The following is a 24676-nucleotide window of genomic DNA, read 5'->3' as shown; positions in this document are numbered from 1 at the left end:
AAACGGCAAAAGTCACGACTCTGGTGGGACTCGAACCCACAACCTTTGAATGGCCTCATTTTGCAATCTAGAAGTCCAATGCGCTATCCATTGCGCCACAGAGCCCACGTGACTGTTTGGCCGGGCCACGTGATGGTTTTTCATCTGGGCATTTGCACATCCAACAGTGTAATGCTATACACTCTGCGGGCAGAAAAGGCAGGTCCTCGAGCCTCTGCACAATTGAAACTCGATTCAAAGTCCCGAGGCCCTCTGTCCAAGAACGATCACAAAGAGCAAAGCCAACGGGGTAGAGGCACCGCTGGGATTCGAACCCAGGATCTCCTGTTTACAAGACAGGCGCTTTGACCAGCTAAGCCACGGCGCCTTGCTGCCAAGACATGTTAGCTTGGGACACTGTCCTTCAACAACAGCTCAGGGATGGTTTGCAAATGGAAGCAACTGCAAAGGACACCTCGGTTTCACCCTTTGTGGTCAGTTCTCAGAAAAGCAAACGATTGCGAGGGTTCACGGCCTTGCGACACACACGGGTATCGTCAAAGGCACCGCTGGGATTCGAACCCAGGATCTCCTGTTTACTAGACAGGCGCTTTAACCAACTAAGCCACGGCGCCTACCTCCACTCCCTGCTGCCAGAAGGGCGACCCAGAGGAGCAAAACATAGAGAAAAAAAGATGCAAATCGTGGACCAGGCGCTGGATAGCATGAAATAGTTTGTTGACAACTGCGTGGGGGGTGGCCAGCTAGCCTCTGCGTTTGTTGGCAAAGCCGTGTTCAGCAGGACTCCCAGAACCCACGTCACACATGTTTATGGAGCTCCATTCACAAGAGCTGCAAAGACCATCTAAGCTACGGGAAGAGAAAGCAAGTCTGGCACCTCTCTGTGGTGACGGCCGGTCCTTGTGTGCAAGAGCCAAGAGTTTTCGGTAAGCACATGTAGTGGTAAACAAAAAAGACAACATTTTGAAGCCTTTCGACTACACTTACATTATTTGAAATGAACACGTTGAGAACAAGAGGCCTCAAAAGCTTTCTTCTACCCGAAGGGCAACACTGTGCAGTATGGGGTTGACAAAACGGCAAAAGTCACGACTCTGGTGGGACTCGAACCCACAACCTTTGAATGGCCTCATTTTGCAATCTAGAAGTCCAATGCGCTATCCATTGCGCCACAGAGCCCACGTGACGGTTTGGCCGGGCCACGTGATGGTTTTTCATCTGGGCATTTGCACATCCAACAGTGTAATGCTATACACTCTGCGGGCAGAAAAGGCAGGTCCTCGAGCCTCTGCACAATTGAAACTCGATTCAAAGTCCCGAGGCCCTCTGTCCAAGAACGATCCCAAAGAGCTAAGCCAACGGGGTAGAGGCACCGCTGGGATTCGAACCCAGGATCTCCTGTTTACAAGACAGGCGCTTTGACCAGCTAAGCCACGGCGCCTTGCTGCCAAGACATGTTAGCTTGGGACACTGTCCTTCAACAACAGCTCAGGGATGGTTTGCAAATGGAAGCAACTGCAAAGGACACCTCGGTTTCACCCTTTGTGGTCAGTTCTCAGAAAAGCAAACGATTGCAAGGGTTCACGGCCTTGCAACACACACGGGTATCGTCAAAGGCACCGCTGGGATTCGAACCCAGGATCTCCTGTTTACTAGACCAGCCTTTCTCAAAGTGGGTGCCGCGGCACACTGGGGTGCCCCCTGACTTTGTCAGGGGTGCCGCCAAAAAATTACGTAGGCTAAAAATATATATATATATATATTTGAATTTACATAAATACATTCTTCTTCTTTTTAAACATATGAACGTATTAATAAAATTGTAAATTCATTTTAGATAAAATATATATATAAAATTAACCATAAATATCCGTCTCACAAGACCGAAGCAAGACACACACACAACTTGACGCAAGTGACGCAACCTATAGCAACAACACCGACCGCGCGAACGCGCGTCACACAGCAACTGCAGGCTCTGACAAACACACATACAAACTATACTATACTTCTGCATAACGTGTCTCTTTTTACAACAAAAATGTGAATTCTGCCGGTATTCAGACAGTCCCATGCATACAGATACAGATCCGGCCTACAATCGCCTACGTAGGCGAAATTTGTTTGACATATGATGTTTTATAAACAAAGTTCGGGAGGAGCACGTTCAAATAATCATTCCAATCAACTTGTCATCAAACAATTACCATGTCTACCCTATCAGCACGAAAGGAAGCATATAAATATTCACTCTGTCAACTCACCTAACATTCCTTGACAGTTTCAGCATCCCTCCACCACCCCGACTCCTCACTCTTGGCTTATTTATTTATTTCACAGCCAGGAATACGGGGGGAGTGCTCTGGGTTCGGGCCGAATACCTAACTCGGAGCCCTCTCCTCGGACAGCACGCCAAATACGCATTTATTCTATCTGACTTATTTGTAAGTGTGAACTTGTGAATTCTAATCGTAAACACAGCCATGTTGAAGCCTGCAGTAATGTTTTTCATTGATGTTATGGCAGTCCACTCTGCTTATTGTTTTTCGAGAATCTTGCACTCCTGTTTGTCATTGTGCACGAAACTTCATGCCAATAAATCATCAGAAATATTGCTGACTTGTGCGCGTCTCAAACGCACTCTTTACGCTCGTGCTAATGCCTGTTAGTTGTCCGTGGATTTGCCTATTTGGCGCTGAAAATGGAAACGTCTTTAGACATGGAAAATCGATTTTACAATCGATTCAATGAACGTTTATGTCTCAAAAATCGATCAGGATTTTTTCACAAAAGTGATAGCCCTGTAAAGTTGTTATTATTATTGTTATTTACAGTTCGTATTATGCTCTGTTCATTACTGTTCTGTCTAAATAAACAGGACATTTGCATTTACATTTGGGTTATGCAGTGTTTTTAATTTATATTTTACACTGGGGTGCCTTGAGATTTTATGCACTTTTGAAAGGTGCCCCGACTGAAAAAAGTTTGAGAAAGGCTGTACTAGACAGGCGCTTTAACCCTCTGGGGTCTGCAATCACGCCGGCGTGATCTGCTCGCTTTTTTTCTTATCAGTGCAAAAGAGACTCAAATAACTCAGTCGATTTTTGTCATACAGAGAAATGTTACACATCAATCGATCCTGTTAAGTTTTTATTTTTTTTTGTGGATACTCACAATAAAAACAAAGGGTTGTGCTTTTCACCAAATAAAGAAAAACAAACATGATGCGAGTTCTGCGTTCTCTCTGTCAGTGAAGTCCATTCTGAAACGCGTCCTAAGATTAACTGTAACTCCGCGATTACTTGTCATACAGGCACGAGAGATTTTTCTTTATGAAGCTTGAATTCTCTTCTTTTAAATGAAGTAATTTATGTAAAAAACAAATATTCTCAGTTTATGCAATCTGTATGAAAAGAGAGTGCTGTCAGTATTTTTTTCCCCAGCTCATTACACTTCATTACGCGATAATCTGACACGCCCACGGAGGACGCGCGCCATTCAAACGCAAATGTCGGCAAGCCATGACAATGCCCACATCAGCCGTTCCACCGCGGCGGTAAAATGTGGGGTGTATTTGCTGCCTTTTACCGCTAAGAGGCGCTACAATCATAGACTATGAAAAGTGTTCGTTTATTCCGGTTTATTCTCTCTAATGCGTAATCTGCTGCCGCACCGCGCTGATTCAGATCAAGCGTGCCGCACAAGCCCTCAAAAGTGAAGCCAAAACGTCTCGATCGCCCCCCGGTGACCGGTCCTAGTATAGCTCATAAGCCCCGCCTCCCCATGTTATTCAACGGGACGTGAGACCAACAAAAATAATTAAATTACACTTCACATATCTTTTTTCTAAAGATAGTTTCTGTCATTTACTGTTGTTTCTATCACGTTGATGTAATTTCAAGTGTTTGTTTTTAAAATAAGTTCGTTTTTAGTTAGTTATTTGATGCTATAAAAACGGTGCTGTGACATCATGATTGACAGCTGTGATTGACAGGTTCTCTGTGCGAAGTAGTAACTGAAGCACCAACGGACTTTTTTTCATAATGTTGACTATGTGGTTAGTAGTTGTATTTACCTTATTTTAACGAGGTACTGCAATCAGCAGACATCATTGGAGAGGAACGGAGCAGACAAGGCCACTTAAGAAAAGTGCAGGGCGTGTGCTTGCGATTGATTCAACGAGCGCGAGGGCGGGGCCTTGATTTCGCGGCTTTACTTCCTGCTCACGACTGCGCATGACTGTACCCAGAGGAAAGCTGGTAGCAGAAGAATTCAACAAGTGAAACGTGGTTAAAATAATTCATAATCACAATACTGAAATTAGGCTACTGAAATGTAATTGAATAAATATTGAAAACATTTCAACATAAAACATTGCAATAAAAACATTTAGGCTACATCAATGAGGCTTTACAACTTAAACAGCGTACAGACGATTGCTCAGTGGATAACGCAACAACACGAGCTTCGAGGAGCTTCAAACGACCCGAGATCGAATCTCAATGTAGCATACATGTTGTTAATCGATGTTGCCCTACAGCGTTTATATTTTACCATCTTGATGCTTAAATAGCTAACTGTTTATAACTGTTTACTTATTTAAAGTCAAGAGTTTTGTTTAATTATCATTACAACATAAATTTGCTACATTCCTGTAGAACCGCAGCCGCTGCACAAACGACAAAAACTGATGAAGGAAGATTGTCAGCCGATTGCGTCAGAAAATGAAAATGAAGAAGCTCGTCTTTAGTCTGCTAAATTATTGTGTAATGTAAAAGAACACTAAAATTACTTAAGTTTGAAACCAAGTTCGAACATTTCAAGGTTTAAATAAAGTGTCGGGACAGTTTTTTTTTATTTAAAACAGGGTTGCATCGGGTTTAGAGTTTATTTCTTTTGCGATGCAAAATAAGAAACACTAGGCTAATCTTATTATTGCGACATTTTAAATTTGTATTGCCAAAGAAATTACAGCTAAATTAAACAATTAAAACAGTACAAAACGAAAATTGTCCAAAGAAACATAATTAAATTAAAAACATGCGTTTTTCTTTGCCTCTCTCGCGCTGGAACTCTTTTTAACAAATTTATTTAGTCTCCCTCGTTGCGCATGCATGATATGATCAATGCATGATAATTATTTAGCCTTTAATTGTTGCTTCAAAGACACAGCATGCCTTGTTGAATTCACCTTACAATAACTTCAATTGAAATTTTGTGTGAAAAAAAACTTAAAATAGGCTACAATAAATAAACTACAATATTTATAATTTAATAAGATATGGGGCCTACATTTGGACACAGATTTATCCTTACAATAATTGTGCCTGCTCATCAGGCTGGCTATCCGACACTCTCCATATGAAAGAGGAACATTAACACCTTTGTCCAGCAACTGTCCCTCCAACCCCCCACAGGCTATCGGAGTCTGAGGCTGACTTAACACAAAGAGAAGTCGCAATTCACACTTAAATCGCTATTCTAGACAGTGTTGATAATGAAGGAATTAAATGATTTAAGTTACATGTAGCCTAGTGATATTTCTGTCATAAAAGTTTATTACTAAATATTTCATTATTTCAATAATTAATGAAATAAAACTGATTTGGGGCAGCTTTTTCCAAGCAAAACTAAATATAATCTGAAAAAACGCTTGTTAATTTGTTGTCATTAACAAAATGTTCAACTTAATATTAAAGTCTACAGGGATCTTTGGATCCTTACAACCAGGCATGCAATTTGTGAATTAAGTTTTTATTTTATTTTGTATTCAAATAAATATCAAAACACGGTGCTTCGTGGTAATGCTGCTAAATTAAATAACATTTATAGAATAAATATGAACTTAAATGAAACAATATCGCAACATTTCGACAAATACATTATTATGTTTTTACATTTTAATTCAGGGCGATTTAGCCTACATTTAATTAGAGCGAGATTTTCACCCTTGTCTTGTCATTTTCTCATCGGGAAGCGCATGTTTGAGTAGATCCTCTGTACCTCTCGTTTTCATATGGATTAGCCTACATAATCAGATAACATTTATTAGCCTAAATATTTAGACATTTAAATTCTTTAGACATGGCCGATTTCTTATCGTGACTGAGCTGAAGTGGCTTTCGGTTCATTTTTGTGACGCGCAGTTCCCGGAGACAGAGACGACAGATATACTGTTTTTGTCGTTAGCCTAATATGAATACAAGTTTACAGTTTTGAACGATGTAAGCTACTCTACTCTTATCTGTTTGACCAAAAAATTACGGAGTCGCCTATTAAGTTATTTTAGCTGTAATAATGAGATAAATAAATTAATCTAAATGAACGCGCCGCCGCGTTTGTCAAACACTAACTCACCATGCCAGAATAAAACCCGACTTTAGAAAAATGCATAGGGCCACTCGGCGTGGTGTGCCAAAACACTTCATTATAAACTTCAATATTTCATTCAAAATAATCTCAACACGCTTTGTGAAATTTTGAAAAGCCGTGCATGCATTCAGGCCACTGGAACTAATGAACAACTGAAACGCTGGCTTTGATTTTATTGTTTGTCGTTTAAACGTGCCTGTTGCATATCTCTATTTTATATATTTGATATTGGTGAAGTAGCCTATAGCATTGATTAGCTGTGGAGGGAGGGGTGTGGGGATTAAAATAATTCGCAGAAGTAGGGATGTTTAGACCAGAAGGAAATCCCAGTCCCCCCTGGCAAATCACACTTTACTTAAAACCATGTTTTTAAAAACTCTAGGTTGTAGGGAACAGACCTCTCTGCCATGCGCGCGCATGGTTTGGAGCACAATATCTGTCTTGCATGCACGCTCGCTCTAGATAGATTACGGGATATTTTAACTAATTCGCGGTATAACTAGTCGATCACGAGTGCCTCAACAGGTAGATCTATAGATAAACTATATCTTTCAGGAATTTGACCGACCGGGTTGACACTTCAGCGTGAGAAATCGGGGGTGTGGCGTGAGAGCCTGGAATAAAAAAAAAATATATATATATAGCCTATATAAAAAAAAACTGTATGGTGTAACAGAGTTTTAGAGCTAGACAAATCTCTCTGCAATAATAAATATAAAATTTACAGCAGACCATGTATGTGCGGGATTTGAACCTGTGTCATCTTGATGATGAACCGTAAGTTCTACCGCTCGGCTATGAATTTTGTTGCTGGGAACTATCCAAACGTTTGATTCTCACATGAGCGAGAAAACGTTTTGTCTTTAGCCTGTGAGTGTAGGCCTACTTTAGCCTTTTACAGTTTTAAAAGATTATATCTTATCTGTATGACCAACAATTTGTATAGGCTTATTTGGAAATTACCAAAACTTGTAGGATTTCATCCTTAGGCTACTGTTAATAGACATTAGCCCCACTTACGTTTTGCTAAATGTCCCTTTGCGCCACCTGGCGGTCATTTCGGGTACGACTTTGAAATGAGACTGGTTTATTTTTACCGCGGTGGATGGCTAAAAATGGTATGTGGATGGCTAAAAGGTGTGACTAAAAATGTGCTTTTGGCTTTCATTTATATTTTTATTGTTTGTATATATATATATATATATATATATATATATATATATATATATATATATATATATATATATATATATATGTATATATATGTATATATACTAATGAGCCTTTCATTCAGGGGTGTCACACAAGAAAGAATGCAAGGACAATATATATATATATATACATAAATAAATATTTATATACACACACACACATATATATATATATATATATATATATATATATGTGTGTGTGTGTGTGTGTATATATAAATGTTTATTTATTTATATATATATTGTCCTTGCATTCTTTCTTGTGTGACACCCCTGAATGAAAGGCTCATTAGTATGCAGTCTGCTCAGGTGAGAACTGCCTAATTATTCATGAGGGGGTTGGGCCGATCCGCCCATCCGCATATTGCCTTTGCAAACAAAAAAATGTTTTTCACAATTTAAAACAATCTATTGTTTTATGTGAATGATTAGGCAGAATGATTTTCAGATCAATTTGAAGCAAATACTCTAGGCGACAACATCCACTAGTCAAAAGTCTTGTGGACAGATATTTAGTATGTTATTTGTGGCCTTATATTAGAAACTTTATTTTTTATTTTTTTCAATAATCACGCATAAACAATATTCTCTCAAAAATACAAACATGTACATACATGTTGCTCACACATTATGGTAGACCTGTTTGTGCTATATAGAGTGTAATTTCACCTGTGCCATTAATATGTTTATAAGCAACTGAAAAAAGCAAAAATGTCAGAGCATGCCAAAACATCTCAAGGACCCCGAAAACACCTCAGACCCCAGAGGGTTAACCAACTAAGCCACGGCGCCTACCTCCGCTCCCTGCTGCCAGAAGGGCGACCCAGAGGAGCAAAACATAGAGAAAAAAAGATGCAAATCGTGGACCAGGCGCTGGATAGCATGAAATAGTTTGTTGACAACTGCGTGGGGGGTGGCCAGCTAGCCTCTGCGTTTGTTGGCAAAGCCGTGTTCAGCAGGACTCCCAGAACCCACGTCACACATGTTTATGGAGCTCCATTCACAAGAGCTGCAAAGACCATCTAAGCTACGGGAAGAGAAAGGAAGTCTGGCACCTCTCTGTGGTGACGGCCGGTCCTTGTGCGCAAGAGCCAAGAGTTTTCGGTAAGCACATGTAGTGGTAAACAAAAAAGACAACATTTTGAAGCCTTTCGACTACATTTACATTATTTGAAATGAACACGTTGAGAACAAGAGGCCTCAAAAGCTTTCTTCTACCCGAAGGCAACACTGTGCAGTATGGGGTTGACAAAACGGCAAAAGTCACGACTCTGGTGGGACTCGAACCCACAACCTTTGAATGGCCTCATTTTGCAATCTAGAAGTCCAATGCGCTATCCATTGCGCCACAGAGCCCACGTGACGGTTTGGCCGGGCCACGTTATGGTTTTTCATCTGGGCATTTGCACATCCAACAGTGTAATGCTATACACTCTGCGGGCAGAAAAGGCAGGTCCTCGAGCCTCTGCACAATTGAAACTCGATTCAAAGTCCCGAGGCCCTCTGTCCAAGAACGATCCCAAAGAGCAAAGCCAACGGGGTAGAGGCACCGCTGGGATTAGAACCCAGGATCTCCTGTTTACAAGACAGGCGCTTTGACCAGCTAAGCCACGGCACCTTGCTGCCAAGACATGTTAGCTTGGGACACTGTCCTTCAACAACAGCTCAGGGATGGTTTGCAAATGGAAGCAACTGCAAAGGACACCTCGGTTTCACCCTTTGTGGTCAGTTCTCAGAAAAGCAAACGATTGCGAGGGTTCACGGCCTTGCGACACACACGGGTATCGTCAAAGGCACCGCTGGGATTCGAACCCAGGATCTCCTGTTTACTAGACAGGCGCTTTAACCAACTAAGCCACGGCGCCTACCTCCGCTCCCTGCTGCCAGAAGGGCGACCCAGAGGAGCAAAACATAGAGAAAAAAAGATGCAAATCGTGGACCAGGCGCTGGATAGCATGAAATAGTATGTTGACAACTGCGTGGGGGGTGGCCAGCTAGCCTCTGCGTTTGTTGGCAAAGCTGTGTTCAGCAGGACTCCCAGAACCCACGTCACACATGTTTATGGAGCTCCATTCACAAGAGCTGCAAAGACCATCTAAGCTACGGGAAGAGAAAGGAAGTCTGGCACTTCTCTGTGGTGACGGCCGGTCCTTGTGTGCAAGAGCCAAGAGTTTTCGGTAAGCACGTGTAGTGATAAACAAAAAAGACAACATTTTGAAGCCTTTCGACTACATTTACATTATTTGAAATGAACACGTTGAGAACAAGAGGCGTCAAAAGCTTTCTGTTACCCGAGGGCAACACTGTGCAGTATGGGGTTTTTTGAAGCCTTTCGACTACATTGACATTATTTGAAATGAACACGTTGAGAACAAGAGGCCTCAAAAGCTTTCTGTTACCCGAGGGCAACACTGTGCAGTATGGGGTTGACAAAACGGCAAAAGTCACGACTCTGGTGGGACTCGAACCCACAACCTTTGAATGGCCTCATTTTGCAATCTAGAAGTCCAATGCGCTATCCATTGCACCACAGAGCCCACGTGACTGTTTGGCCGGGCCACGTGATGGTTTTTCATCTGGGCATTTGCACATCCAACAGTGTAATGCTATACACTCTGCGGGCAGAAAAGGCAGGTCCTCGAGCCTCTGCACAATTGAAACTCGATTCAAAGTCCCAAGGCCCTCTGTCCAAGAACGATCCAAAAGAGCAAAGCCAACGGGGTAGAGGCACCGCTGGGATTCGAACCCAGGATCTCCTGTTTACAAGACAGGCGCTTTAACCAGCTAAGCCACGGTGCCTTGCTGCCAAGACATGTTAGCTTGGGACACTGTCCTTCAACAACAGCTCAGGGATGGTTTGCAAATGGAAGCAACTGCAAAGGACACCTCGGTTTCACCCTTTGTGGTCAGTTCTCAGAAAAGCAAACGATTGCGAGGGTTCACGGCCTTGCGACACACACGGGTATCGTCAAAGGCACCGCTGGGATTCGAACCCAGGATCTCCTGTTTACTAGACAGGCGCTTTAACCAACTAAGCCACGGCGCCTACCTCCGCTCACTGCTGCCAGAAGGGCGACCCAGAGGAGCAAAACATAGAGAAAAAAAGATGCAAATCGTGGACCAGGCGCTGGATAGCATGAAATAGTTTGTTGACAACTGCGTGGGGGGTGGCCAGCTAGCCTCTGCGTTTGTTGGCAAAGCCGTGTTCAGCAGGACTCCCAGAACCCACGTCACACATGTTTATGGAGCTCCATTCACAAGAGCTGCAAAGACCATCTAAGCTACGGGAAGAGAAAGCAAGTCTGGCACCTCTCTGTGGTGACGGCCGGTCCTTGTGTGCAAGAGCCAAGAGTTTTCGGTAAGCACATGTAGTGGTAAACAAAAAAGACAACATTTTGAAGCCTTTCGACTACATTGACATTATTTGAAATGAACACGTTGAGAACAAGAGGCCTCAAAAGCTTTCTGTTACCCGAGGGCAACACTGTGCAGTATGGGGGTTTTTTGAAGCCTTTCGACTACATTGACATTATTTGAAATGAACACGTTGAGAACAAGAGGCCTCAAAAGCTTTCTGTTACCCGAGGGCAACACTGTGCAGTTTGGGGTTGACAAAACGGCAAAAGTCATCTGGGCATTTGCACATCCAACAGTGTAATGCTATACACTCTGCGGGCAGAAAAGGCAGGTCCTCGAGCCTCTGCACAATTGAAACTCGATTCAAAGTCCCGAGGCCCTCTGTCCAAGAACGATCCCAAAGAGTAAAGCCAACGGGTTAGAGGCACCGCTGGGATTCGAACCCAGGATCTCCTGTTTACTAGACAGGCGCTTTAACCAACTAAGCCACGGCGCCTACCTCCGCTCCATGCTGCCAGAAGGGCGACCCAGAGGAGCAAAACATAGAGAAAAAAAGATGCAAATCGTGGACCAGGCGCTGGATAGCATGAAATAGTTTGTTGACAACTGCGTGGGGGGTGGCCAGCTAGCCTCTGCGTTTGTTGGCAAAGCCGTGTTCAGCAGGACTCCCAGAACCCACGTCACACATGTTTATGGAGCTCCATTCACAAGAGCTGCAAAGACCATCTAAGCTACGGGAAGAGAAAGGAAGTCTGGCACCTCTCTGTGGTGACGGCCGGTCCTTGTGTGCAAGAGCCAAGAGTTTTCGGTAAGCACATGTAGTGGTAAACAAAAAAGACAACATTTTGAAGCCTTTCGACTACATTGACATTATTTGAAATGAACACGTTGAGAACAAGAGGCCTCAAAAGCTTTCTGTTACCCGAGGGCAACACTGTGCAGTATGGGGTTTTTTGAAGCCTTTCGACTACATTGACATTATTTGAAATGAACACGTTGAGAACAAGAGGCCTCAAAAGCTTTCTGTTACCCGAGGGCAACACTGTGCAGTATGGGGTTGACAAAACGGCAAAAGTCACGACTCTGGTGGGACTCGAACCCACAACCTTTGAATGGCCTCATTTTGCAATCTAGAAGTGCAATGCGCTATCCATTGCGCCACAGAGCCCACGTGACTGTTTGGCGGTGCCACGTGATGGTTTTTCATCTGGGCATTTGCACATCCAACAGTGTAATGCTATACACTCTGCGGGCAGAAAAGGCAGGTCCTCGAGCCTCTGCACAATTGAAACTCGATTCAAAGTCCCGAGGCCCTCTGTCCAAGAACGATCCCAAAGAGCAAAGCCAACGGGGTAGAGGCACCGCTGGGATTCAAACCCAGGATCTCCTGTTTACAAGACAGGCGCTTTGACCAGCTAAAGCCACGGCGCCTTGCTGCCAAGACATGTTAGCTTGGGACACTGTCCTTTAACAACAGCTCAGGGATGGTTTGCAAATGGAAGCAACTGCAAAGGACACCTCGGTTTCACCCTTTGTGGTCAGTTCTCAGAAAAGCAAACGATTGCGAGGGTTCACGGCCTTGCGACACACACGGGTACCGTCAAAGGCACCGCTGGGATTCGAACCCAGGATCTCCTGTTTACTAGACAGGCGCTTTAACCAACTAAGCCACGGCGCCTACCTCTGCTCCCTGCTGCCAGAAGGGCGACCCAGAGGAGCAAAACATAGAGAAAAAAAGATGCAAATCGTGGACCAGGCGCTGGATAGCATGAAATAGTTTGTTGACAACTGCGTGGGGGGTGGCCAGCTAGCCTCTGCGTTTGTTGGCAAAGCCGTGTTCAGCAGGACTCCCAGAACCCACGTCACACATGTTTATGGAGCTCCATTCACAAGAGCTGCAAAGACCATCTAAGCTACGGGAAGAGAAAGGAAGTCTGGCACCTCTCTGTGGTGACGGCCGGTCCTTGTGTGCAAGAGCCAAGAGTTTTCGGTAAGCACATGTAGTGGTAAACAAAAAAGACAACATTTTGAAGCCTTTCGACTACATTGACATTATTTGAAATGAACACGTTGAGAACAAGAGGCCTCAAAAGCTTTCTGTTACCCGAGGGCAACACTGTGCAGTATGGGGTTTTTTGAAGCCTTTCGACTACATTGACATTATTTGAAATGAACACGTTGAGAACAAGAGGCCTCAAAAGCTTTCTGTTACCCGAGGGCAACACTGTGCAGTATGGGGTTGACAAAACGGCAAAAGTCATCTGGGCATTTGCACATCCAACAGTGTAATGCTATACACTCTGCGGGCAGAAAAGGCAGGTCCTCGAGCCTCTGCACAATTGAAACTCGATTCAAAGTCCCCAGGCCCTCTGTCCAAGAACGATCACAAAGAGCAAAGCCAACGGGTTAGAGGCACCGCTGGGATTCGAACCCAGGATCTCCTGTTTACAAGACAGGCGCTTTGACCAGCTAAGCCACGGCGCCTTGCTGCCAAGACATGTTAGCTTGTGACACTGTCCTTCAACAACAGCTCAGGGATGGTTTGCAAATGGAAGCAACTGCAAAGGACACCTCGGTTTCACCCTTTGTGGTCAGTTCTCAGAAAAGCAAACGATTGCGAGGGTTCACGGCCTTGCGACACACACGGGTATCGTCAAAGGCACCGCTGGGATTCGAACCCAGGATCTCCTGTTTACTAGACAGGCGCTTTAACAAACTAAGCCACGGCGCCTACCTCCGCTCCATGCTGCCAGAAGGGCGACCCAGAGGAGCAAAACATAGAGAAAAAAAGATGCAAATCGTGGACCAGGCGCTGGATAGCATGAAATAGTATGTTGACAACTGCGTGGGGGGTGGCCAGCTAGCCTCTGCGTTTGTTGGCAAAGCCGTGTTCAGCAGGACTCCCAGAACCCACGTCACACATGTTTATGGAGCTCCATTCACAAGAGCTGCAAAGACCATCTAAGCTACGGGAAGAGAAAGGAAGTCTGGCACCTCTCTGTGGTGACGGCCGGTCCTTGTGTGCAAGAGCCAAGAGTTTTCGGTAAGCACATGTAGTGGTAAACAAAAAAGACAACATTTTGAAGCCTTTCGACTACATTGACATTATTTGAAATGAACACGTTGAGAACAAGAGGCCTCAAAAGCTTTCTGTTACCCGAGGGCAACACTGTGCAGTATGGGTTTTTTTGAAGCCTTTCGACTACATTGACATTATTTGAAATGAACACGCTGAGAACAAGAGGCCTCAAAAGCTTTCTGTTACCCGAGGGCAACACTGTGCAGTATGGGGTTGACAAAACGGCAAAAGTCACGACTCTGGTGGGACTCGAACCCACAACCTTTGAATGGCCTCATTTTGCAATCTAGAAGTCCAATGCGCTATCCATTGCGCCACAGAGCCCACGTGACTGTTTGGCGGTGCCACGTGATGGTTTTTCATCTGGGCATTTGCACATCCAACAGTGTAATGCTATACACTCTGCGGGCAGAAAAGGCAGGTCCTCGAGCTTCTGCACAATTGAAACTCGATTCAAAGTCCCGAGGCCCTCTGTCCAAGAACGATCCCAAAGAGCAAAGCCAACGGGGTAGAGGCACCGCTGGGATTCGAACCCAGGATCTCCTGTTTACAAGACAGGCGCTTTGACCAGCTAAAGCCACGGCGCCTTGCTGCCAAGACATGTTAGCTTGGGACACTGTCCTTTAACAACAGCTCAGGGATGGTTTGCAAATGGAAGCAACTGCAAAGGACACCTCGGTTTCACCCTTTGTGGTCAGTTCTCAGAAAAGCAAACGATTGCGAGGGTTCACGGCCTTGCGACACACACGGGTACCGTCAAAGGCACCGCTGGGATTCGAACCCAGGATCTCCTGTTTACTAGACAGGCGCTTTAACCAACTAAGCCACGGCGCCTACCTCTGCTCCCTGCTGCCAGAAGGGCGACCCAGAGGAGCAAAACATAGAGAAAAAAAGATGCAAATCGTGGACCAGGCGCTGGATAGCATGAAATAGTTTGTTGACAACTGCGTGGGGGGTGGCCAGCTAGCCTCTGCGTTTGTTGGCAAAGCCGTGTTCAGCAGGACTCCCAGAACCCACGTCACACATGTTTATGGAGCTCCATTCACAAGAGCTGCAAAGACCATCTAAGCTACGGGAAGAGAAAGGAAGTCTGGCACCTCTCTGTGGTGACGGCCGGTCCTTGTGTGCAAGAGCCAAGAGTTTTCGGTAAGCACAGGTAGTGGTAAACAAAAAAGAAAACATTTTGAAGCCTTTCGACTACATTGACATTATTTGAAATGAACACGTTGAGAACAAGAGGCCTCAAAAGCTTTCTGTTACCCGAGGGCAACACTGTGCAGTATGGGGTTGACAAAACGGCAAAAGTCACGACTCTGGTGGGACTCGAACCCACAACCTTTGAATGGCCTCATTTTGCAATCTAGAAGTCCAATGCGCTATCCATTGCGCCACAGAGCCCACGTGACTGTTTGGCCGGGCCACGTGATGGTTTTTCATCTGGGCATTTGCACATCCAACAGTGTAATGCTATACACTCTGCGGGCAGAAAAGGCAGGTCCTCGAGCCTCTGCACAATTGAAACTCGATTCAAAGTCCCGAGGCCCTCTGTCCAAGAACGATCCCAAAGAGCAAAGCCAACGGGGTAGAGGCACCGCTGGGATTCGAACCCAGGATCTCCTGTTTACAAGACAGGCGCTTTGACCAGCTAAGCCACGGCGCCTTGCTGCCAAGACATGTTAGCTTGGGACACTGTCCTTCAACAACAGCTCAGGGATGGTTTGCAAATGGAAGCAACTGCAAAGGACACCTCGGTTTCACCCTTTGTGGTCAGTTCTCAGAAAAGCAAACGATTGCGAGGGTTCACGGCCTTGCGACACACACGGGTACCGTCAAAGGCACCGCTGGGATTCGAACCCAGGATCTCCTGTTTACTAGACAGGCGCTTTAACCAACTAAGCCGCGGCGCCTACCTCTGCTCCCTGCTGCCAGAAGGGCGACCCAGAGGAGCAAAACATAGAGAAAAAAAGATGCAAATCGTGGACCAGGCGCTGGATAGCATGAAATAGTTTGTTGACAACTGCGTGGGGGGTGGCCAGCTAGCCTCTGCGTTTGTTGGCAAAGCCGTGTTCAGCAGGACTCCCAGAACCCACGTCACACATGTTTATGGAGCTCCATTCACAAGAGCTGCAAAGACCATCTAAGCTACGGGAAGAGAAAGGAAGTCTGGCACCTCTCTGTGGTGACGGCCGGTCCTTGTGTGCAAGAGCCAAGAGTTTTCGGTAAGCACAGGTAGTGGTAAACAAAAAAGAAAACATTTTGAAGCCTTTCGACTACATTGACATTATTTGAAATGAACACGTTGAGAACAAGAGGCCTCAAAAGCTTTCTGTTACCCGAGGGCAACACTGTGCAGTATGGGGTTGACAAAACGGCAAAAGTCACGACTCTGGTGGGACTCGAACCCACAACCTTTGAATGGCCTCATTTTGCAATCTAGAAGTCCAATGCGCTATCCATTGCGCCACAGAGCCCACGTGACTGTTTGGCCGGGCCACGTGATGGTTTTTCATCTGGGCATTTGCACATCCAACAGTGTAATGCTATACACTCTGCGGGCAGAAAAGGCAGGTCCTCGAGCCTCTGCACAATTGAAACTCGATTCAAAGTCCCGAGGCCCTCTGTCCAAGAACGATCCCAAAGAGCAAAGCCAACGGGGTAGAGGCACCGCTGGGATTCGAACCCAGGATCTCCTGTTTACAAGACAGGCGCTTTGACCAGCTAAGCCACGGCGCCTTGCTGCCAAGACATGTTAGCTTGGGACACTGTCCTTCAACAACAGCTCAGGGATGGTTTGCAAATGGAAGCAACTGCAAAGGACACCTCGGTTTCACCCTTTGTGGTCAGTTCTCAGAAAAGCAAACGATTGCGAGGGTTCACGGCCTTGCGACACACACGGGTACCGTCAAAGGCACCGCTGGGATTCGAACCCAGGATCTCCTGTTTACTAGACAGGCGCTTTAACCAACTAAGCCGCGGCGCCTACCTCTGCTCCCTGCTGCCAGAAGGGCGACCCAGAGGAGCAAAACATAGAGAAAAAAAGATGCAAATCGTGGACCAGGCGCTGGATAGCATGAAATAGTTTGTTGACAACTGCGTGGGGGGTGGCCAGCTAGCCTCTGCGTTTGTTGGCAAAGCCGTGTTCAGCAGGACTCCCAGAACCCACGTCACACATGTTTATGGAGCTCCATTCACAAGAGCTGCAAAGACCATCTAAGCTACGGGAAGAGAAAGGAAGTCTGGCACCTCTCTGTGGTGACGGCCGGTCCTTGTGTGCAAGAGCCAAGAGTTTTCGGTAAGCACAGGTAGTGGTAAACAAAAAAGAAAACATTTTGAAGCCTTTCGACTACATTGACATTATTTGAAATGAACACGTTGAGAACAAGAGGCCTCAAAAGCTTTCTGTTACCCGAGGGCAACACTGTGCAGTATGGGGTTGACAAAACGGCAAATGTCACGACTCTGGTGGGACTCGAACCCACAACCTTTGAATGGTATCATTTTGCAATCTAGAAGTCCAATGTGCCATCCATTGCCCCATAGAGGCCATGTGACGGATTGGCCGGGCCACTTGATGGTTTTTCATCTGGGCATTTGCACATCCAACAGTGTAATGCTATACACTCTGCGGGCAGAAAAGGCAGGTCCTCGAGCCTCTGCACAATTGAAACTCGATTCAAAGTCCCGAGGCCCTCTGTCCAAGAACGATCCCAAAGAGCAAAGCCAACGGGTTAGAGGCACCGCTGGGATTCGAACCCAGGATCTCCTGTTTACAAGACAGGCGCTTTGACCAGCTAAGCCACGGCGCCTTGCTGCCAAGACATGTTAGCTTGGGACACTGTCCTTCAACAACAGCTCAGGGATGGTTTGCAAATGGAAGCAACTGCAAAGGACACCTCGGTTTCACCCTTTGTGGTCAGTTCTCAGAAAAGCAAACGATTGCGAGGGTTCACGGCCTTGCGACACACACGGGTATCGTCAAAGGCACCGCTGGGATTCGAACCCAGGATCTCCTGTTTACTAGACAGGCACTTTAACCAACTAAGCCACGGCGCCTACCTCCGCACCCTGCTGCCAGAAGGGCGACCCAGAGGAGCAAAACATAGAGAAAAAAAGATGCAAATCGTGGACCAGGCGCTGGATAGCATGAAATAGTATGTTGACAACTGCGTGGGGGGTGGCCAGCTAGCCTCTGCGTTTGTTGGCAAAGCCGTGTTCAGCAGGACTCCCAGAACCCACGTCACACATGTTTATGGAGCTCCATTCACAAGAGCTGCAAAGACCATCTAAGCTACGGGAAGAGAAAGGAAGTCTGGCACCTCTCTGTGGTGACGGCCGGTCCTTGTGTGCAAGAGCCAAGAGTTTTCGGTAAGCACATGTAGTGGTAAACAAAAAAGACAACATTTTGAAGCCTTTCGACTACATTGACATTATTTGAAATGAACACGTTGAGAACAAGAGGCCTCAAAAGCTTTCTGTTACCCGAGGGCAACACTGTGCAGTATGGGGTTTTTTGAAGCCTTTCGACTACATTGACATTATTTGAAATGAACACGTTGAGAACAAGAGGCCTCAAAAGCTTTCTGTTACCCGAGGGCAACACTGTGCAGTATGGGGTTGACAAAACGGCAAAAGTCACGACTCTGGTGGGACTCGAACCCACAACCTTTGAATGGCCTCATTTTGCAATCTAGAAGTCCAATGCGCTATCCATTGGGCCACAGAGCCCACGTGACTGTTTGGCGGTGCCACGTGATGGTTTTTCATCTGGGCATTTGCACATCCAACAGTGTAATGCTATACACACTGCGGGCAGAAAAGGCAGGTCCTCGAGCCTCTGCACAATTGAAACTCGATTCAAAGTCCCGAGGCCCTCTGTCCAAGAACGATCCCAAAGAGCAAAGCCAACGGGGTAGAGGCACCGCTGGGATTCGAACCCAGGATCTCCTGTTTACAAGACAGGCGCTTTGACCAGCTAAAGCCACGGCGCCTTGCTGCCAAGACATGTTAGCTTGGGACACTGTCCTTTAACAACAGCTCAGGGATGGTTTGCAAATGGAAGCAACTGCAAAGGACACCTCGGTTTCACCCTTTGTGGTCAGTTCTCAGAAAAGCAAACGATTGCGAGGGTTCACGGCCTTGCGACACACACGGGTACCGTCAAAGGCACTGATGGGATTCGAACCCAGGATCTCCTGTTTACTAGACAGGCGCTTTAACCAACTAAGCCACGGCGCCTACCTCTGCTCCCTTCTGCCAGAAGGGCGACCCAGAGGAGCAAAACATAGAGAAAAAAAGATGCAAATCGTGGACCAGGCGCTGGATAGCATGAAATAGTTTGTTGACAACTGCGTGGGGGGTGGCCAGCTAGCCTCTGCGTTTGTTGGCAAAGCCGTGTTCAGCAGGACTCCCAGAACCCACGTCACACATGTTTATGGAGCTCCATTCACAAGAGCTGCAAAGACCATCTAAGCTACGGGAAGAGAAAGGAAGTCTGGCACCTCTCTGTGGTGACGGCCGGTCCTTGTGTGCAAGAGCCAAGAGTTTTCGGTAAGCACAGGTAGTGGTAAACAAAAAAGAAAACATTTTGAAGCCTTTCGACTACATTGACATTATTTGAAATGAACACGTTGAGAACAAGAGGCCTCAAAAGCTTTCTGTTACCCGAGGGCAACACTGTGCAGTATGGGGTTGACAAAACGGCAAAAGTCACGACTCTGGTGGGACTCGAACCCACAACCTTTGAATGGCCTCATTTTGCAATCTAGAAGTCCAATGCGCTATCCATTGCGCCACAGAGCCCACGTGACTGATTGGCCGGGCCACTTGATGGTTTTTCATCTGGGCATTTGCACATCCAACAGTGTAATGCTATACACTCTGCGGGCAGAAAAGGCAGGTCCTCGAGCCTCTGCACAATTGAAACTCGATTCAAAGTCCCGAGGCCCTCTGTCCAAGAACGATCCCAAAGAGCAAAGCCAACGGGTTAGAGGCACCGCTGGGATTCGAACCCAGGATCTCCTGTTTACAAGACAGGCGCTTTGACCAGCTAAGCCACGGCGCCTTGCTGCCAAGACATGTTAGCTTGGGACACTGTCCTTCAACAACAGCTCAGGGATGGTTTGCAAATGGAAGCAACTGCAAAGGACACCTCGGTTTCACCCTTTGTGGTCAGTTCTCAGAAAAGCAAACGATTGCGAGGGTTCACGGCCTTGCGACACACACGGGTATCGTCAAAGGCACCGCTGGGATTCGAACCCAGGATCTCCTGTTTACTAGACAGGCGCTTTAACCAACTAAGCCACGGCGCCTACCTCCGCACCCTGCTGCCAGAAGGGCGACCCAGAGGAGCAAAACATAGAGAAAAAAAGATGCAAATCGTGGACCAGGGGCTGGATAGCATGAAATAGTATGTTGACAACTGCGTGGGGGGTGGCCAGCTAGCCTCTGCGTTTGTTGGCAAAGCCGTGTTCAGCAGGACTCCCAGAACCCACGTCACACATGTTTATGGAGCTCCATTCACAAGAGCTGCAAAGACCATCTAAGCTACGGGAAGAGAAAGGAAGTCTGGCACCTCTCTGTGGTGACGGCCGGTCCTTGTGTGCAAGAGCCAAGAGTTTTCGGTAAGCACATGTAGTGGTAAACAAAAAAGACAACATTTTGAAGCCTTTCGACTACATTGACATTATTTGAAATGAACACGTTGAGAACAAGAGGCCTCAAAAGCTTTCTGTTACCCGAGGGCAACACTGTGCAGTATGGGGTTTTTTGAAGCCTTTCGACTACATTGACATTATTTGAAATGAACACGTTGAGAACAAGAGGCCTCAAAAGCTTTCTGTTACCCGAGGGCAACACTGTGCAGTATGGGGTTGACAAAACGGCAAAAGTCACGACTCTGGTGGGACTCGAACCCACAACCTTTGAATGGCCTCATTTTGCAATCTAGAAGTCCAATGCGCTATCCATTGCGCCACAGAGCCCACGTGACTGTTTGGCGGTGCCACGTGATGGTTTTTCATCTGGGCATTTGCACATCCAACAGTGTAATGCTATACACTCTGCGGGCAGAAAAGGCAGGTCCTCGAGCCTCTGCACAATTGAAACTCGATTCAAAGTCCCGAGGCCCTCTGTCCAAGAACGATCCCAAAGAGCAAAGCCAACGGGGTAGAGGCACCGCTGGGATTCGAACCCAGGATCTCCTGTTTACAAGACAGGCGCTTTGACCAGCTAAAGCCACGGCGCCTTGCTGCCAAGACATGTTAGCTTGGGACACTGTCCTTTAACAACAGCTCAGGGATGGTTTGCAAATGGAAGCAACTGCAAAGGACACCTCGGTTTCACCCTTTGTGGTCAGTTCTCAGAAAAGCAAACGATTGCGAGGGTTCACGGCCTTGCGACACACACGGGTACCGTCAAAGGCACCGCTGGGATTCAAACCCAGGATCTCCTGTTTACTAGACAGGCGCTTTAACCAACTAAGCCACGGCGCCTACCTCTGCTCCCTGCTGCCAGAAGGGCGACCCAGAGGAGCAAAACATAGAGAAAAAAAGATGCAAATCGTGGACCAGGCGCTGGATAGCATGAAATAGTTTGTTGACAACTGCGTGGGGGGTGGCCAGCTAGCCTCTGCGTTTGTTGGCAAAGCCGTGTTCAGCAGGACTCCCAGAACCCACGTCACACATGTTTATGGAGCTCCATTCACAAGAGCTGCAAAGACCATCTAAGCTACGGGAAGAGAAAGGAAGTCTGGCACCTCTCTGTGGTGACGGCCGGTCCTTGTGTGCAAGAGCCAAGAGTTTTCGGTAAGCACAGGTAGTGGTAAACAAAAAAGAAAACATTTTGAAGCCTTTCGACTACATTGACATTATTTGAAATGAACACGTTGAGAACAAGAGGCCTCAAAAGCTTTCTGTTACCCGAGGGCAACACTGTGCAGTATGGGGTTGACAAAACGGCAAAAGTCACGACTCTGGTGGGACTCGAACCCACAACCTTTGAATGGCCTCATTTTGCAATCTAGAAGTCCAATGCGCTATCCATTGCGCCAAAGCTGGGGAACAATAGTCTGTATAAGAAGGGGAAGAAGGGGAAGAAGGGGGAGAGAAGGAAAGAAAAAAAAGTGAGAAAATCAGGAAGTCATAGGTTCGAATCCACACGTCACATAAAAAAAAATTATTTTATCGATTGTTTCGTTTCTAAGTTTGATTTAGAAAGTAGTGTGTGCATTTGATTTTTATCGATTGTTTTATTTCTAAGTTTAATTTTTGTTTTGGAGTAAACCATTTGAATTCATTATAAAATTTCATCCGTAATACTAAGATAGTCATTTTTGTCCAAACGCATTTATTAAGTTAATCGTTTTCTATGGCAGTAGGGGCAAAATAACCCCCTTATTACTGCATTCACACTATATTAATATACTATTTCATTCAGAGTGAAAAGGAACAGCTACTTGACACAAATAGCTGTTTGTAATAAAACAAATAAATACAACACACCAGTCTTCATAGAGAAATAGATTTATTAACTATATACATATTAGAAAAATGTGGAAAAGTACTGAATTCACCATATGGAACAACATAAGAATACAAACATAAAAATAAGTAAAAATAGGTAAAAAAAATTAGTAAAAATAACTTAAATTAAAAACTTAAATAAATATAATAGTTTAATGTTGTTTAATATTTATTATATATTTCCATATGTGTTATAGTGAATATGTGTTATAGCACACAAGGGTTATTTTCTCATATTCTGTAACCACTGCTCCTTAGTGATTGTTTCTTTATTTGGGCAAAATATTTTGCCTTTGTACTGGCTATGGCCAGTTTCTTGTGTACGAAATTGGCCACACTTTCTGCACATATTTGCCTTAACAGTACGGTTGTACGACCGTTTGGTTGGGGTGGCTGTGTCAATTGCAGGTGGATCAGAGGAAATTGCTCCAGGGTTAATGGTGGAAAATGGGGCTGGACAGGGCAATAGTACCATCTGAGACACAACAGGGGCAGTGGGTGTGTCAGAAACCAATGGGTGCGGTGCTGTCGGCCTGGGATAAATTGTCCTTAGCTGGCTGAATGTGGCTGAACGCTGAGGGTGTAAGGCTGATGGCTCAAATGAAGATGCTGTGGCAGATGTACAGGCAGCTGAGGGCTGGATCTTTCTAAACTTTGTCTTTGCCTGTCCAGCTGTGTCTGGTGGCATCTGGTAGTTATGCAACTGGTGGCTATATTGTGGAGGCACAACAGGCTGTACTCGTGCTGGAGGCAGAGCATCTAATGCCACTGGACGTGCCTCAGGAAGCTCCAGCCCTTGCAAAAGCACTGAGACCTCCTGACCCTTTAAACGTTCATTGTGCCACGTTGTAAGGGTCCTCTGGTTTACCTCAACTAGCTGAAGGGTTGTTTCGCTCATCACCGTTCCATTGCTCAGGATTAGCTGCCGAATTCTTCTGTAATCGCGAAGAATGAGATCCCATCTAGACAGAGATTGTTTCCTCTGTTTTTTGGGGCTTCGGTGGATGCTACACAACCTTATGAAAATCATTTCAACAAGGCGACAACAATTAGGCCACTGTGCTGGAGAGCCGCTAGAACCCAAAACACATCTCTTTGTGCTGTCGACACCAGGTGTGAAGACAGCTTTCTTTTTAGGGGACCTAAAACGTCCTGTAAGTAGCCTGTCTTGATGACGAGCTGCATACATCACCCTGTCTTTGTCAAATTGGTCCAGGTTCTGCCACAAACCCACAATGGTCGCAACTTGTTGGTTGCTAAGTGTGAGGCTTGCCTCTGTGCGCAGCTCCACCAGACACTCTGCCAACTCATCCACCCGGTCCATTCCAGGAATACAGTGGTCGTCAACAGCCTGAAAAAATATAACTGTTGGTTAGATAATTACATGCTGTTAAGTGAGTTTGTGGTGAGTTTGTGGATGTGTTGCTTAAGGGCGAATTGAGAAACAATTGGTCTAGAAAAGGGAATTTTACCATTGCTGAGGGCACTGGTGCAGCTGATGGAGTCTGGACAATGGGCACTGGTGGAGCCTGAAACCAGGGCAGTGGTGCAGCAGATGGAGTCTGGAAACAGGGCAGTGGTGCAGCAGATGGAGTCTGGAAACAGGGCAGTGGTGCAGCAGATGGAGTCTGGAAACAGGGCAGTGGTGCAGCAGATGGAGTCTGGAAACAGGGCAGTGGTGCAGCTGATGGAGCCTGAAAGCAGGGCAGTGGTGCAGCTGATGGAGTCTGGACACTGGGCACTGGTGGAGCCTGGAAACAGGGCAGTGGTGCAGCGGAAGGAGTCACAGTGGGCAGTGGTGCAGCGGAAGGAGTCACAGTGGGCAGTGGTGCAGCGGAAGGAGTCACAGTGGGCAGTGGTGCAGCGGAAGGAGTCACAGTGGGCAGTGGTGCAGCGGAAGGAGTCACAGTGGGCAGTGGTGCAGCGGAAGGAGTCACAGTGGGCAGTGGTGCAGCAGAAGGAGTCACAGTGGGCAGTGGTGCAGCGGAAGGAGTCACAGTGGGCAGTGGTGCAGCGGAAGGAGTCACAGTGGGCAGTGGTGCAGTGGAAGGAGTCACAGTGGGCAGTGGTGCAGCGGAAGGATTCTGGACACTGGGCACTGGTGGAGCCTGAACACAGGGCTGCGGTGCAGCGGGTGG

The 24676-nt window shown here is 46.3% G+C and overlaps 37 non-coding genes across 37 annotated transcripts; all 37 read right to left on the bottom strand.

Moving 5' to 3' along the window:
* Nucleotides 1–15: 15 nt before the first annotated feature.
* Nucleotides 16–105, bottom strand: trnar-ucu (transfer RNA arginine (anticodon UCU)). The gene is given in 2 exon segments: nucleotides 16–51; nucleotides 69–105. It is a non-coding gene; the product is annotated as a tRNA-Arg (tRNA).
* A 188-nt stretch (nucleotides 106–293) lies between these two features.
* On the bottom strand, nucleotides 294–367 carry trnat-ugu (transfer RNA threonine (anticodon UGU)). Its single transcript has one exon. It is a non-coding gene; the product is annotated as a tRNA-Thr (tRNA).
* A 173-nt stretch (nucleotides 368–540) lies between these two features.
* trnat-agu (transfer RNA threonine (anticodon AGU)) lies at nucleotides 541–614 on the bottom strand. Its single transcript has one exon. It is a non-coding gene; the product is annotated as a tRNA-Thr (tRNA).
* A 475-nt stretch (nucleotides 615–1089) lies between these two features.
* trnar-ucu (transfer RNA arginine (anticodon UCU)) lies at nucleotides 1090–1179 on the bottom strand. The gene is given in 2 exon segments: nucleotides 1090–1125; nucleotides 1143–1179. It is a non-coding gene; the product is annotated as a tRNA-Arg (tRNA).
* Nucleotides 1180–1367: 188 nt separating this feature from the next.
* trnat-ugu (transfer RNA threonine (anticodon UGU)) lies at nucleotides 1368–1441 on the bottom strand. The gene has a single exon. It is a non-coding gene; the product is annotated as a tRNA-Thr (tRNA).
* Nucleotides 1442–8849: 7408 nt separating this feature from the next.
* On the bottom strand, nucleotides 8850–8939 carry trnar-ucu (transfer RNA arginine (anticodon UCU)). The gene is given in 2 exon segments: nucleotides 8850–8885; nucleotides 8903–8939. It is a non-coding gene; the product is annotated as a tRNA-Arg (tRNA).
* A 188-nt stretch (nucleotides 8940–9127) lies between these two features.
* On the bottom strand, nucleotides 9128–9201 carry trnat-ugu (transfer RNA threonine (anticodon UGU)). The gene has a single exon. It is a non-coding gene; the product is annotated as a tRNA-Thr (tRNA).
* Nucleotides 9202–9374: 173 nt separating this feature from the next.
* Nucleotides 9375–9448, bottom strand: trnat-agu (transfer RNA threonine (anticodon AGU)). The gene has a single exon. It is a non-coding gene; the product is annotated as a tRNA-Thr (tRNA).
* A 582-nt stretch (nucleotides 9449–10030) lies between these two features.
* trnar-ucu (transfer RNA arginine (anticodon UCU)) lies at nucleotides 10031–10120 on the bottom strand. The gene is given in 2 exon segments: nucleotides 10031–10066; nucleotides 10084–10120. It is a non-coding gene; the product is annotated as a tRNA-Arg (tRNA).
* Nucleotides 10121–10308: 188 nt separating this feature from the next.
* trnat-ugu (transfer RNA threonine (anticodon UGU)) lies at nucleotides 10309–10382 on the bottom strand. Its single transcript has one exon. It is a non-coding gene; the product is annotated as a tRNA-Thr (tRNA).
* A 173-nt stretch (nucleotides 10383–10555) lies between these two features.
* trnat-agu (transfer RNA threonine (anticodon AGU)) lies at nucleotides 10556–10629 on the bottom strand. Its single transcript has one exon. It is a non-coding gene; the product is annotated as a tRNA-Thr (tRNA).
* A 733-nt stretch (nucleotides 10630–11362) lies between these two features.
* On the bottom strand, nucleotides 11363–11436 carry trnat-agu (transfer RNA threonine (anticodon AGU)). Its single transcript has one exon. It is a non-coding gene; the product is annotated as a tRNA-Thr (tRNA).
* A 582-nt stretch (nucleotides 11437–12018) lies between these two features.
* trnar-ucu (transfer RNA arginine (anticodon UCU)) lies at nucleotides 12019–12108 on the bottom strand. Its single transcript is given in 2 exon segments — nucleotides 12019–12054; nucleotides 12072–12108. It is a non-coding gene; the product is annotated as a tRNA-Arg (tRNA).
* A 188-nt stretch (nucleotides 12109–12296) lies between these two features.
* On the bottom strand, nucleotides 12297–12371 carry trnat-ugu (transfer RNA threonine (anticodon UGU)). The gene has a single exon. It is a non-coding gene; the product is annotated as a tRNA-Thr (tRNA).
* A 173-nt stretch (nucleotides 12372–12544) lies between these two features.
* trnat-agu (transfer RNA threonine (anticodon AGU)) lies at nucleotides 12545–12618 on the bottom strand. The gene has a single exon. It is a non-coding gene; the product is annotated as a tRNA-Thr (tRNA).
* Nucleotides 12619–13350: 732 nt separating this feature from the next.
* Nucleotides 13351–13424, bottom strand: trnat-ugu (transfer RNA threonine (anticodon UGU)). The gene has a single exon. It is a non-coding gene; the product is annotated as a tRNA-Thr (tRNA).
* A 173-nt stretch (nucleotides 13425–13597) lies between these two features.
* trnat-agu (transfer RNA threonine (anticodon AGU)) lies at nucleotides 13598–13671 on the bottom strand. The gene has a single exon. It is a non-coding gene; the product is annotated as a tRNA-Thr (tRNA).
* A 582-nt stretch (nucleotides 13672–14253) lies between these two features.
* Nucleotides 14254–14343, bottom strand: trnar-ucu (transfer RNA arginine (anticodon UCU)). The gene is given in 2 exon segments: nucleotides 14254–14289; nucleotides 14307–14343. It is a non-coding gene; the product is annotated as a tRNA-Arg (tRNA).
* Nucleotides 14344–14531: 188 nt separating this feature from the next.
* trnat-ugu (transfer RNA threonine (anticodon UGU)) lies at nucleotides 14532–14606 on the bottom strand. Its single transcript has one exon. It is a non-coding gene; the product is annotated as a tRNA-Thr (tRNA).
* Nucleotides 14607–14779: 173 nt separating this feature from the next.
* trnat-agu (transfer RNA threonine (anticodon AGU)) lies at nucleotides 14780–14853 on the bottom strand. The gene has a single exon. It is a non-coding gene; the product is annotated as a tRNA-Thr (tRNA).
* Nucleotides 14854–15327: 474 nt separating this feature from the next.
* On the bottom strand, nucleotides 15328–15417 carry trnar-ucu (transfer RNA arginine (anticodon UCU)). The gene is given in 2 exon segments: nucleotides 15328–15363; nucleotides 15381–15417. It is a non-coding gene; the product is annotated as a tRNA-Arg (tRNA).
* Nucleotides 15418–15605: 188 nt separating this feature from the next.
* On the bottom strand, nucleotides 15606–15679 carry trnat-ugu (transfer RNA threonine (anticodon UGU)). The gene has a single exon. It is a non-coding gene; the product is annotated as a tRNA-Thr (tRNA).
* Nucleotides 15680–15852: 173 nt separating this feature from the next.
* trnat-agu (transfer RNA threonine (anticodon AGU)) lies at nucleotides 15853–15926 on the bottom strand. Its single transcript has one exon. It is a non-coding gene; the product is annotated as a tRNA-Thr (tRNA).
* Nucleotides 15927–16400: 474 nt separating this feature from the next.
* trnar-ucu (transfer RNA arginine (anticodon UCU)) lies at nucleotides 16401–16490 on the bottom strand. The gene is given in 2 exon segments: nucleotides 16401–16436; nucleotides 16454–16490. It is a non-coding gene; the product is annotated as a tRNA-Arg (tRNA).
* Nucleotides 16491–16678: 188 nt separating this feature from the next.
* On the bottom strand, nucleotides 16679–16752 carry trnat-ugu (transfer RNA threonine (anticodon UGU)). Its single transcript has one exon. It is a non-coding gene; the product is annotated as a tRNA-Thr (tRNA).
* Nucleotides 16753–16925: 173 nt separating this feature from the next.
* Nucleotides 16926–16999, bottom strand: trnat-agu (transfer RNA threonine (anticodon AGU)). Its single transcript has one exon. It is a non-coding gene; the product is annotated as a tRNA-Thr (tRNA).
* A 752-nt stretch (nucleotides 17000–17751) lies between these two features.
* Nucleotides 17752–17825, bottom strand: trnat-ugu (transfer RNA threonine (anticodon UGU)). The gene has a single exon. It is a non-coding gene; the product is annotated as a tRNA-Thr (tRNA).
* A 173-nt stretch (nucleotides 17826–17998) lies between these two features.
* Nucleotides 17999–18072, bottom strand: trnat-agu (transfer RNA threonine (anticodon AGU)). Its single transcript has one exon. It is a non-coding gene; the product is annotated as a tRNA-Thr (tRNA).
* Nucleotides 18073–18654: 582 nt separating this feature from the next.
* Nucleotides 18655–18744, bottom strand: trnar-ucu (transfer RNA arginine (anticodon UCU)). The gene is given in 2 exon segments: nucleotides 18655–18690; nucleotides 18708–18744. It is a non-coding gene; the product is annotated as a tRNA-Arg (tRNA).
* A 188-nt stretch (nucleotides 18745–18932) lies between these two features.
* Nucleotides 18933–19007, bottom strand: trnat-ugu (transfer RNA threonine (anticodon UGU)). The gene has a single exon. It is a non-coding gene; the product is annotated as a tRNA-Thr (tRNA).
* A 173-nt stretch (nucleotides 19008–19180) lies between these two features.
* Nucleotides 19181–19254, bottom strand: trnat-agu (transfer RNA threonine (anticodon AGU)). The gene has a single exon. It is a non-coding gene; the product is annotated as a tRNA-Thr (tRNA).
* A 474-nt stretch (nucleotides 19255–19728) lies between these two features.
* Nucleotides 19729–19818, bottom strand: trnar-ucu (transfer RNA arginine (anticodon UCU)). The gene is given in 2 exon segments: nucleotides 19729–19764; nucleotides 19782–19818. It is a non-coding gene; the product is annotated as a tRNA-Arg (tRNA).
* Nucleotides 19819–20006: 188 nt separating this feature from the next.
* Nucleotides 20007–20080, bottom strand: trnat-ugu (transfer RNA threonine (anticodon UGU)). The gene has a single exon. It is a non-coding gene; the product is annotated as a tRNA-Thr (tRNA).
* Nucleotides 20081–20253: 173 nt separating this feature from the next.
* Nucleotides 20254–20327, bottom strand: trnat-agu (transfer RNA threonine (anticodon AGU)). Its single transcript has one exon. It is a non-coding gene; the product is annotated as a tRNA-Thr (tRNA).
* A 582-nt stretch (nucleotides 20328–20909) lies between these two features.
* Nucleotides 20910–20999, bottom strand: trnar-ucu (transfer RNA arginine (anticodon UCU)). The gene is given in 2 exon segments: nucleotides 20910–20945; nucleotides 20963–20999. It is a non-coding gene; the product is annotated as a tRNA-Arg (tRNA).
* Nucleotides 21000–21187: 188 nt separating this feature from the next.
* trnat-ugu (transfer RNA threonine (anticodon UGU)) lies at nucleotides 21188–21262 on the bottom strand. The gene has a single exon. It is a non-coding gene; the product is annotated as a tRNA-Thr (tRNA).
* A 173-nt stretch (nucleotides 21263–21435) lies between these two features.
* Nucleotides 21436–21509, bottom strand: trnat-agu (transfer RNA threonine (anticodon AGU)). Its single transcript has one exon. It is a non-coding gene; the product is annotated as a tRNA-Thr (tRNA).
* Nucleotides 21510–24676: the final 3167 nt, after the last annotated feature.

Source organism: Rhinichthys klamathensis, unplaced genomic scaffold (assembly GCF_029890125.1).
Source record: "Rhinichthys klamathensis goyatoka isolate OS25496 unplaced genomic scaffold, OSU_Roscu_1.1 h1tg000192l_1, whole genome shotgun sequence".
NCBI classification, from domain to species: Eukaryota; Metazoa; Chordata; class Actinopteri; order Cypriniformes; family Leuciscidae; genus Rhinichthys; species Rhinichthys klamathensis.
Note: the sequence above shows the minus strand (reverse complement) of the source record. Positions and strands in the feature narration are given on the sequence as shown.